Raw genomic sequence first — 9960 nt, forward strand, 5'->3', positions numbered from 1 at the left:
TAGGCCAACTAGCCCTTCAAGCCTGCCCCGCCATTCAATAAGATCATGGCTGATCTGCCGTGGCTCAGTTCCACATACCCGCCCTCTCCCCATAACCCTTAATCCCCTCTCTTATCAAAAACCCATCAACCCGCGTCTTAAAAATATTTAGCGAGGCAGCCTCCACCACTTCAACGGGCAGAGAATTCCAGAGATTCACCACCCTTTGAGTGAAGAAGTTCCTCCTCAACTCCGTTCTAAACCGCCCCCCCTTTATCTTGAGGCTGTGCCCCCTAGTCCTACTGTCCTTTCTGAGCGGGAAGAGTCTCTCCACCTCTATCCTATCCATCCCATTCATCATCTTATACGTCTCAATGAGATCTCCCCTCATTCTTCTAAACTCTAACGAGTACAAGCCTAGTTTATTCAGCCTCTCCTCATAGCTCAATCCCCTCAACTCCAGTATCAGCCTAGTAAACCTCCTCTGCACTCCCTCCAAGGCCAAAATATCCTTGCGTAAGTACGGCACCCAAAACTGCACACAGTACTCCAGCTGCAGCCTCATCAATGCCCTATACAGCTGCAGCAAGACCTCCCTACTTTTATATTCAATCCCCCTCGCTATGAAGGCCAGCATCCCATTCGCCTTCCTGACCACCTGCTGCACCTGCAAGCTGGGTTTTTGCGACTCATGCACAAGGACCCCGAGGTCCCTCTGCACCGTCGCCTGCTGCAGTTTTTTGCCCCGTAAGTAATTGTCCTTCCTACCATTCTTCCTACCAAAGTGGACCACCTCGCACTTGCCAACATTAAATTCCATTTGCCATTTCCTGGCCCATTCGCCCAGCTTATCTAGATCCTTCTGTAGACTCTCCACACCCTCCGCACAATTTGCCGTTCCCCCAATCTTGGTGTCATCAGCAAATTTCGACACCATACACTCGGTTCCCTCCTCCAGATCATCTATATAAATGGTAAATAGCTGAGGCCCCAGCACCGACCCCTGGGGCACCCCACTAGTCACCAACCGCCAATCCGAATAGCACCCATTGACCCCCACTCTCTGCATCCTATTTGACAACCAATCCTCTATCCACGCTAACACCCTACCCCCAACTCCACGGCGGGTATACAGTGGGTATACAGCAGGTATAGAGCAGACATACAGCGGGTATAGAGCAGGGTATACAGTGGTATACAGTGGGTATAGAGCAGATATACAGCGGGTATATGGCAGGTATACAGCGGGTATATGGTGGGTATACAGCAGGTATAGAGCAGATATACAGTGGGTATAGAGCAGGGTATACAGTGGGTATAGAGCAGGGTATACAGTGGGTATAGAGCAGGGTATACAGTGGGTATAGAGCAGATATACAGCGGGTATACAGTGTGACATCACACCAGCTTCACTTATAACTGATGTACAGAAGTGTGAAGCCGGGACCTTCACCTGCGAGGAGGGTGTTGGAGGTGTGCCCTCACACAGTAAGTCTGTCTGCGGTGTGCAGTGCTCAGGGGCACTCCCTCAGTGTGGGTTGGAGGGATTGTCATTCTCACACTCCACATAGTGAGGGTTCTCTGAGTGAGCAGAGTGCTGGACTGATTCCTCCAATTAGACAGAGCTGCTGTCCCTCCGCTGGGGAAATGTTTATATAAACTCTTCCAAAGTTTAAAGGGAAAGTATCTGGAAGCGTTCTTTATTTCTTTGGAAAAGGTAGCCTGAATAAATCTGGATACTGCCTTTTAAAAGTAGGCTGGAGCGAGAGTTAGTGACGTGTAGCAAAGAAAGTTACCCTGAATGAGGGTGAGCTGGTTCCTGGGACAGAGAGGCAGAAATTCCACAAGACCGGAAAACAGTCGGGAGAAAGTTGTATTGAATTTGAGAGAATGAAGCAAGATAACCCTGACTGTTGGCTTTGGGTGTTCAAATATAGAGAGAATATGGGAAGGTCTAGAAGACACAATTCTTTTTGAACATCAGAACATAAGAACATAAGAAATAGGAGCAGGAGTAGGCCATCTAGCCCTTCGAGCCTGCCCCGCCATTCAGTAAGATCATGGCTGATCTGTCGCTGCTCAGTTCCACTTTCCCGCCCTCTCCCCATAACCCTTAATCCCCTCTCTTATCAAAAACCCATCAACCCACGTCTTAAATATATTTAGCGAGGCAGCCTCCACCACTTCAACGGGCAGAGAATTCCAGAGATTCACCACCCTTTGAGTGAAGAAGTTCCTCCTCAACTCCGTTCTAAACCGCCCCCCCTTTATCTTGAGGCTGTGCCCCCTAGTCCTACTGTCTTTTTTGAGCGGGAAGAGTCTCTCCACCTCTATCCTATCCATCCCATTCATCATCTTATACGTCTCAATGAGATCTCCTCTCATTCTTCTAAACTCTAACGAGTACAAGCCCAGTTTATTCAGCCTCTTGCTCTGGTTATTGGGAAACTTGTTGAGGAACAAAAATGAAAACTGTGAGACAGGCAGCAGCTTTAAACCTTGAGACACAGGAGCAGAATGAGGCCATTCAGCCCATGGAGTCTGCTTCGCCATCCAATCATGGCACTCCACGGAGAATCGGACAGAGAGAGTTCAGAAACCGTGCAAAAAGACTGAAGAATTCAGGTGATCTCTGAAACTTCAGAGAGATGAAGTGATTGACACAATTCAGAGTTAAAAAGAATGGGTTTGAAATGGGACTGGGAGAAACAGGGTCACAAACAGCTGAAAGAACTAACAAAACGAGAATCAGACTCTGAGTGAAAATAAGAAGCATCTGAACAACATTCTCCAAACAGAGAAAAGAGATTTTGACAAGTGATTAATGAAACGTTATTGCACAAAACTGACACTTTAACTGAGTGAAACTGAAATGTAAATTTCCCACATGTGGATTTGCAAAGTCAGCTTGAGAGTGGAAGCCGACACACGCAGGACACTAAGGTCAACTGCACGGTAGAATTAAATAGAAGATTATTATCTGTGTTAAAAACTGGACACCAGAAGAATGAGAAACACAAGATTTGAGAAATGATAATATTGTCACATTAATTGTGAAATCATTGTGCGATAGGACACGTGTAATTGTGAAACGAGAGAAGTTAATTTCGATGATGTTGTTCGATATTAGTGAGGTTAAGTTTGTGTGAAGTGGATGTAACATCAGCTTAAAGAAACCTCCCTGATTCCAAAGGTTTTTTTTTGGGAAGTGTCTGTCCAATCGGAACTTCAGCTGCCATCGTAACAGAAAGCAAGTGTTTCGAAATGTGGATCAATTGAGAGGGTTCCAGAACTTACAAAGAATTGCTTCAGGCGAAAAGAAATAGGTGGCCTGAAGGTGGCTATTGTGTTCAAAAGGCAGCACAGAAAAGGCCATTCAGCCCATTGAGTCCATACCGACAATACCACTGAATTCGCACTGACTCCATTTTCCTGCACTTGTCCCATATCCTTGATGTTGTGAAGGTGTCCGGTCTCCACTGCCTTCCCAGCAGCGCATTCCAGATTCCCACCACCCTCTGAGTGAAAACCTTTTTTTCAAATCCCCTCGGAATCCCCTGGCCCTCACCCTAAAACTCTGCTCCCTCGTGATTGACCCCACAAGGGGAACAACTGCTCCCTACTCACTCTGTCCATAACCCCCATAATCTTACCACCTCAATCATGCCCCCCCCACCCCAGCCTTCTCTGCTCTGAAGGAAACAATGTAAGAAGTCTCACAACACCAGGTTAAAGTCCAACAGGTTTATTTGGTAGTGAACACCACTAGCTTTCGGAGCACTGCCTCTTGGTGACTCACCTGATGAAGGAGCAGTGCTCCGAAAGCTAGTGGTGTTTACTACCAAATAAACCTGTTGGACTTTAACCTGATGTTGTGAGACTTCTTACTGTATTTACCCCAGTCCAACGCCGGCATCTCCACATTCTGAAGGAAACAATCCAAGTCTATCCAGTCTCTCCTTACAGCTCAAATGCACAATAAAAATGAATAATTGGAAATAGATGAGGAATGATAGGATAAGTTTACCGATAAGATATTGTAACCAATAAAGAGCATTATTCAATTCTGGGAAAAGAGAACTTTTAAAGGATTGTGGCAAACAAGAGGGTGAAATCAAATGAGAGAAAACAGGTTTAAGAGAGTACTGAAGACTGTGTGAATGGAAATGGCTGGTAAGACAGGGTATGGATAAGGCCAAACCAGGAGAACCAGCTTCTGTCTCCCTGAGAGAATTCTAAGAACCCGTAAAGCATTCTTTGATAAAGTTCCTGGAATTTTATTGATTTGAACATTTGGAAGGACTGTTTCCATTTAAAGGGAGGTTTAGCTCTGAGTTATTTCACAGAAACATAGAATCATAGAACCTGCACCAATACATTAGAAACACCTGAGCTCTCACCTAATCCCGTCTGCCATCCCTGGCCCATAGCCCTGAATGTGATGATGTGCCAAGTGCTCATCCAGATACTTTTTAAAGGATGTGAGGCATCCCACCTCCACCACCCTCCCAGGCAGCACGTTCCAGACCCTCACCACCCTCTGGGTAAAAAGGATTTTCCTCACATCCCCCCTAATTCCTTAATTTCCTTAAATCCCCCCTAATTCCATGTAACAGTGGTTAGCACTGCGGCTTCACAGTGCCAAGGTTTCATTCCCGGCTTGGATCACTGTGTGGAGTTTGCACGTTCTCCCCATGTCTGTGTGGGTTTCCTCCGGGTGCTCCGGTTTCCTCCCACAGTCTGAAAGACATGCTGGTTAGGTGGATTGATCTGAACAGGCGCTGGAGTGTGGCGACTAGGGGAAGTTCACAGTAACTTCATTGCAGTGTTAATGTAAGCCTTACTTGTGACTAATAAATAAATAAACTTCAAAACCTCCTGCCCCTCACCTTGAACCTGTGTCCCTTCATAACTGACCCTTCAACTAAGGGGAACAGCTGCTCCTTATCCACTCTGTCCGTGTCTCTCATAATCTTGTACACCTCAATCAGGTCACCCCTCAGTCTTCTCTGCTCCAATGAAAATAACCCAACCTCTGTTTACAATTTAACTGCTCCATCCCAGGCAGCATCCTGGTGAATCTCCTCCGCACCCCCTCCAGTGCAATCACATCCTCCCGGTAATGTGGTGACCAGAACTGCACACAGTATTCCAGCTGTGGCCTCACCAAACTTCTATACAACTCCAACTGACTTCCCTGCTTTTGTAATCTATACCCTGATTGATAAAGGCATGTGTCTCATATGTCTTTTTCACCACCCTATTAATACACCTTTCTGCTTTCAGAGATTTGTGAACAAACACACCAAGGTCCCTTTGTTCCACAGAACTCCCCAGTGTCCCACCATTCATTAAATACTTCCTTATCAGATGACTCCTTCCAAAGTGTATTACCTCACACTTTTCAGGGTTAAATTCCATCTATTTGACCATTCTGCCGATACCTTCCTGTCGCCCAAGACACTCTGCCTCACTGTTAACCACCCGTCCAATCTTTGTGTCATCCACAAACTTACTAATCTAGCCCCCACATAGCCATCAATGTCATTTATATAAATGACCAATAATAGGGGCCCCAGCACAGGTCCCTGTGGTACGGTCACTGGACACTGGCTTCCAGTCACTAAAGCAGCTTTCTGTCATTCCCCTCTGTCTCCTACAACTGAGACAATTTTGAATCCACTTTATCAAATTACCCTGTATCCTGAGTGAATTTACCTTCTTTGCAAGTCTCCCATGTGGGACCTTGTCAAAGGCTTTGTTGAATCTGTATAAACTACATCGACTGCACTCCCCTCATCCACACCCCTGGTCACTTCCGTAAAACATTCAATCAAATTTGTTAGACATGACCTCCCTCTCTGAAGCCGTGCTGACTCTCCCTGATCAAGCTTTGCCTCTCCAAGTGGAGATAGATGCTCTCCTTCAGAAGGTTCTCCAATAGTTTCTCTGCCACCGACGTGAGACTCACTGGACTGTAGATCCCTGGTTTATCTCTACAACCCTTCTTAAATAGGGGAGCCATTTTTGTTGTCTCCTAGTCATCTGGAGACAAGAAGTATCCAGAAAGATGTAAAAAGCGATGTTAAATTGTGTCAAGGTGTTTTTGAGTCTGTTTAATTTTTTAAAATTTTGTTATTTAAATTTTAACATAAAATTTTTATAATTGATCTGGGAAGTTACTTCTTGATTTTGAAAATCTCCTCATAACACACAAATTATAAAACCATTTTGGCAGCAGTTTCAAATTTCCTTTTGGGAATTGGGAAGCTCATGCTATATCAGCATGGATTAAGAATTAGTTAACAGACTTATCTTGATAGACAAATGGGGAATAGAGGAAACCAAATGTAATGTTCCCAAGTTTGCTAATGACATGAAACTTAGTGGGAATGTGAGAAGTGAGGAGGATATTAAGAGGGCTTCAAGGTGATATAGACAAGTTGTGAGAGTGGGCAAATCCATGGCAGATGCAGCACAGCATGGCTAAATGTAAAATTACCCACTTTGGACAGAGAAACAGTGGCAGAGAATTATTTAAATGGTGACAGATTGGGAAATGTTGATGCACAAAGGGATCTAGGTGTCCTTGTACACCAGTCACTGAAAGCAAACACGCAGCTACAGCAAGCAGTTTGATTTGATTTATTATTGTCACATGTATTAACATAGTGAAAAATATTGTCTCTTACGTGCTGTACAGACAAAACATACTGTTCATAGAGAAGGAGAGAGTGCAGAATGTAGTGTTACACTCATAGCGAGGGTGTAGAGAAAGATCAACTTAATGCAAGATAGGTCCATTCAAAAGTCTGACAGCAGCAGGGAAGAAGCTGTTCTTGAGTCGGTTGGTGCGTGACCTCAGACTTTTGTATCTTTTTCCCAAAGGAAGAAATTGGAAGAGAGAATGTTCGGGGTGTGTGGGATCCTTAATTATGCTGGTTGCTTTTCCGAGGCAGCAGGAAGTGTAGACAGAGTCAACGGATGGCAGGCTGGTTTTTGTGATGGATTGGGCTACATTCACCACCCTTTGTAATTTTTTGCGGTCTTGGGTAGAGCAGGAGCCCAGACCAAGCTGTGATACAACCAGAAAGAATGCTTTCTATGGGGCATCTGTAAAAGTTGGTGAGAGTCGTAGCGGACATGCCAAATTTCCTCAGTCTTCTGAGAAAGTAGAGGCGTTGGTGGGGCTTTCTTGACTGTAGTGTCGGTATGGGGGGAACCAGGACAAACTGTTGGTAATCTGGACACTTAAAAACTTGAAGCTCTCGACCCTTTCTACTTTGTCCCCATTGATGTAGACAGGGGATGTTCTCCTTTACACTTCCTGAAGTCGTTGACAATATCCTTTGTTCTGTTGACATTGAGAGAGATTATTGTTGCTACACCAGTTCACCAGATTCTCTATCTCATTCCTGTAGTCTGTCTCTACCATGATGGTAAAGTCAGAAAACTTAAGAGGCAAATGGTGTGTTGGCGTTGATTGCAAACGGATTTGAGTACAGGAGCAAGGAGGTCTCACTGCAGCCGTACAGGATCTTACTGAGACCACAGCTGGAATATTGGCTGCAGTCTGGGACCACAAAAGGAGGTACTGGTGTCAGGAAATGTGGGATAGTTTCAGGAAGCGGGGGTAGTTTCGGGAAGCGGGAGTAGTTTTGGGAAGTGGGGGTTGTTTTGAGAAGAGGGAGTAGTTTTGGGAAGTGGGGGTTGTTTTGGGAAGCGGGGATAGTTTCGGGAAGTGGGGGTTTTGGGAAGCAGGGATAGTTTTAGGAAGCGGGGATAGTTTTAGGAAGCGGGGATAGTTTTGGGAAGTGGGGGTTTGTTTCGGGAAGCGGGAGTTAGTTTCAGGAAGCCAGGGTAGTTTCTGGAAGCGAGCGGTAGTTTCAGGAAGCGGGGTGTAGTTTCAGGAAGCAAGGGATAGTTTTGGGAAGCAGGGATAGTTTTGGGAAGTGGGAGATGTTTCGGGAAGGGAGATAATAGGTTCGGGAAGCGGGGATAGTTTCAGGAGGCGGGGGATAGTTTTGGGAAGCAGGGGATAATTTCGGGAAGTAAGGGATAGTTTTGGGAAGTGGGGGCTAGTTTCGGGAAGCGGGATTAGTTTTTGGGAAGTGAGGTGTAGTTTCAGGAAGCAGCCAGTAGTTTTGGGAAGTAGGGATAGTTTCAGGAAGTGGGGGATAGTTTTGGGAAGCGGGGGATAGTTTCGGGAAGTGGGATTAGTTTTTGGGAAGCGGGGGTAGGTTTGGGAAGCGGGCGTAGGTTTGGGAAGCGGGCGTATTTTCTGGAAACGGGGGTAGTTTCGGGAAGCAGGGGTTTTTTGGGAAGCGGGGGATAGTTTTGGGAAGCAGGGGGTAGTTTTGGGAAGAGGGATTAGTTTCGGGAAGCGGGGGTAGTTTAGGGAAGCGGGGGATAGTTTCGGGAAGCGGGAGCTTTTCGGGAAGCGGGAGTTTTTCGGGAAGCGGGGCATAGTTTTGCGAAGCAGGGAGTAGTTTCGGGAAGCGGGGTTTTTTTGGGAAGCGGGGGATAGTTTTGGGAAGTGGGATTAGTTTTGGGAAGCGGGGGGTAGTTTTGGGAAGTGGGGGGGTAGTTTCAGGAAGTGGAGGTAGTTTTGGGAATGGGGGATTTTTTCGGGAAGGGGGGGTTTTTCGGGAAGCTGGAGGTAGTTTTCAGAAAGCGGGGGTTTCTTGGGAAGCGGGGTGTAGTTTCGGGAAGTGGGATTAGTTTCAGGAAGCGGGGGTTTTTCGGGAAGCAGGAGATAGTTTTGGGAAGCGGGGGTAGTTTTGGGAAGTGGGATTCGTTTCAGGAAGCGAGGGATAGTTGTAAGTGATCTATGTTTGCATTGCTGATGCAGATATTGGGAATGATCACCTCTGAATGTTTTTTGTCCTTCTCCATCTATATCCCATTCCGGAATTCCTTTTTCTCTGTGGAAGCTGAGGTTCAGGATGTGAATTACTGAGCTGTGGCTCCGGGGGTGGTCCCAGCTCCTCTGCTGTGCGTCTCTGGTCGATTTGCTGGTTATTGGTTTACACTCAGTTGTTTCTCTGTCCAGGAAGGCAACTCCTTCAATCCCACTGCCACTTTCATCCGGAAAGTTCCGTATGTCTGTTCTGGAATTGACCAACCTGTTGACAATTCTCCAGTTAAGCTTCATCTCCTCCAATCACAATGTCCCAAATCATGCTGGAAAATTTCCACGGAGCGGACGGAGAGACAGCTCGCTGTTGGTCCACTCAACTCGATATCGACCGTGATGTTAATCTTTAATGGCACCATCTCCTCCCTGTCCTACAAATCCCATCAGCTGGTTTTACAGGAAGATGCTTCAGTTTTTGTTGGTTTGTAGTTTCAGGAATTAAGGATCCAGCAGTGTCAGCGTTAACCTCCCTCCGGATAGATTCATCCCTAATCCATCTCATTGATCACTCTGTGTGGATGTTTCCCGGAGCAGGGATACTTCCCATTGAATCCCAAGGGATTGGAGACCCCTTCCCAGGGAGTGGTGAGCAGGATGGGATGGGAGTGATCCGCCTGATTCCTGAGGGAATGGCCGCTGTAAATGGCGTTGGTCTCCAGCCAGTCAGAGGATCAGGAGATGATGACACAGGGCTGGTGCTGAGTTTAATCCCTCAGTGACACCCACTGGTTTGTACGTGTTTACAAAGGGCAGTGTGTGCCACACTCTGTCAGAGGAACAATGCTCACACTCAGGTCAAACCTCCAGATATATCAGCTGATCCTGTTTACTCACTCTCTCCAAACCCACCCTGTCGTTCGTCGCTTCTTGACACATTCCTGGGAAGTTGTACGTGACAGGTGCCAGTCCAATGCAATCCTGGTGATTGTGAGATTGGTGAGTAATGTCTGATATACTACAGATGGTGAGCTGTCCCTCTGCTATTGTGGCATTGACAGTAAACTGTATTATTGCTGCGCTGTTTCTGTGTTGGGTTTGATTATTTTGCCGTGTATTTACTCTGC

The sequence above is a fragment of the Carcharhinus amblyrhynchos genome, chromosome 10, assembly GCF_965287045.1.
Source record: "Carcharhinus amblyrhynchos chromosome 10, sCarAmb.v2.hapA, whole genome shotgun sequence".
Taxonomy (NCBI): Eukaryota; Metazoa; Chordata; class Chondrichthyes; order Carcharhiniformes; family Carcharhinidae; genus Carcharhinus; species Carcharhinus amblyrhynchos.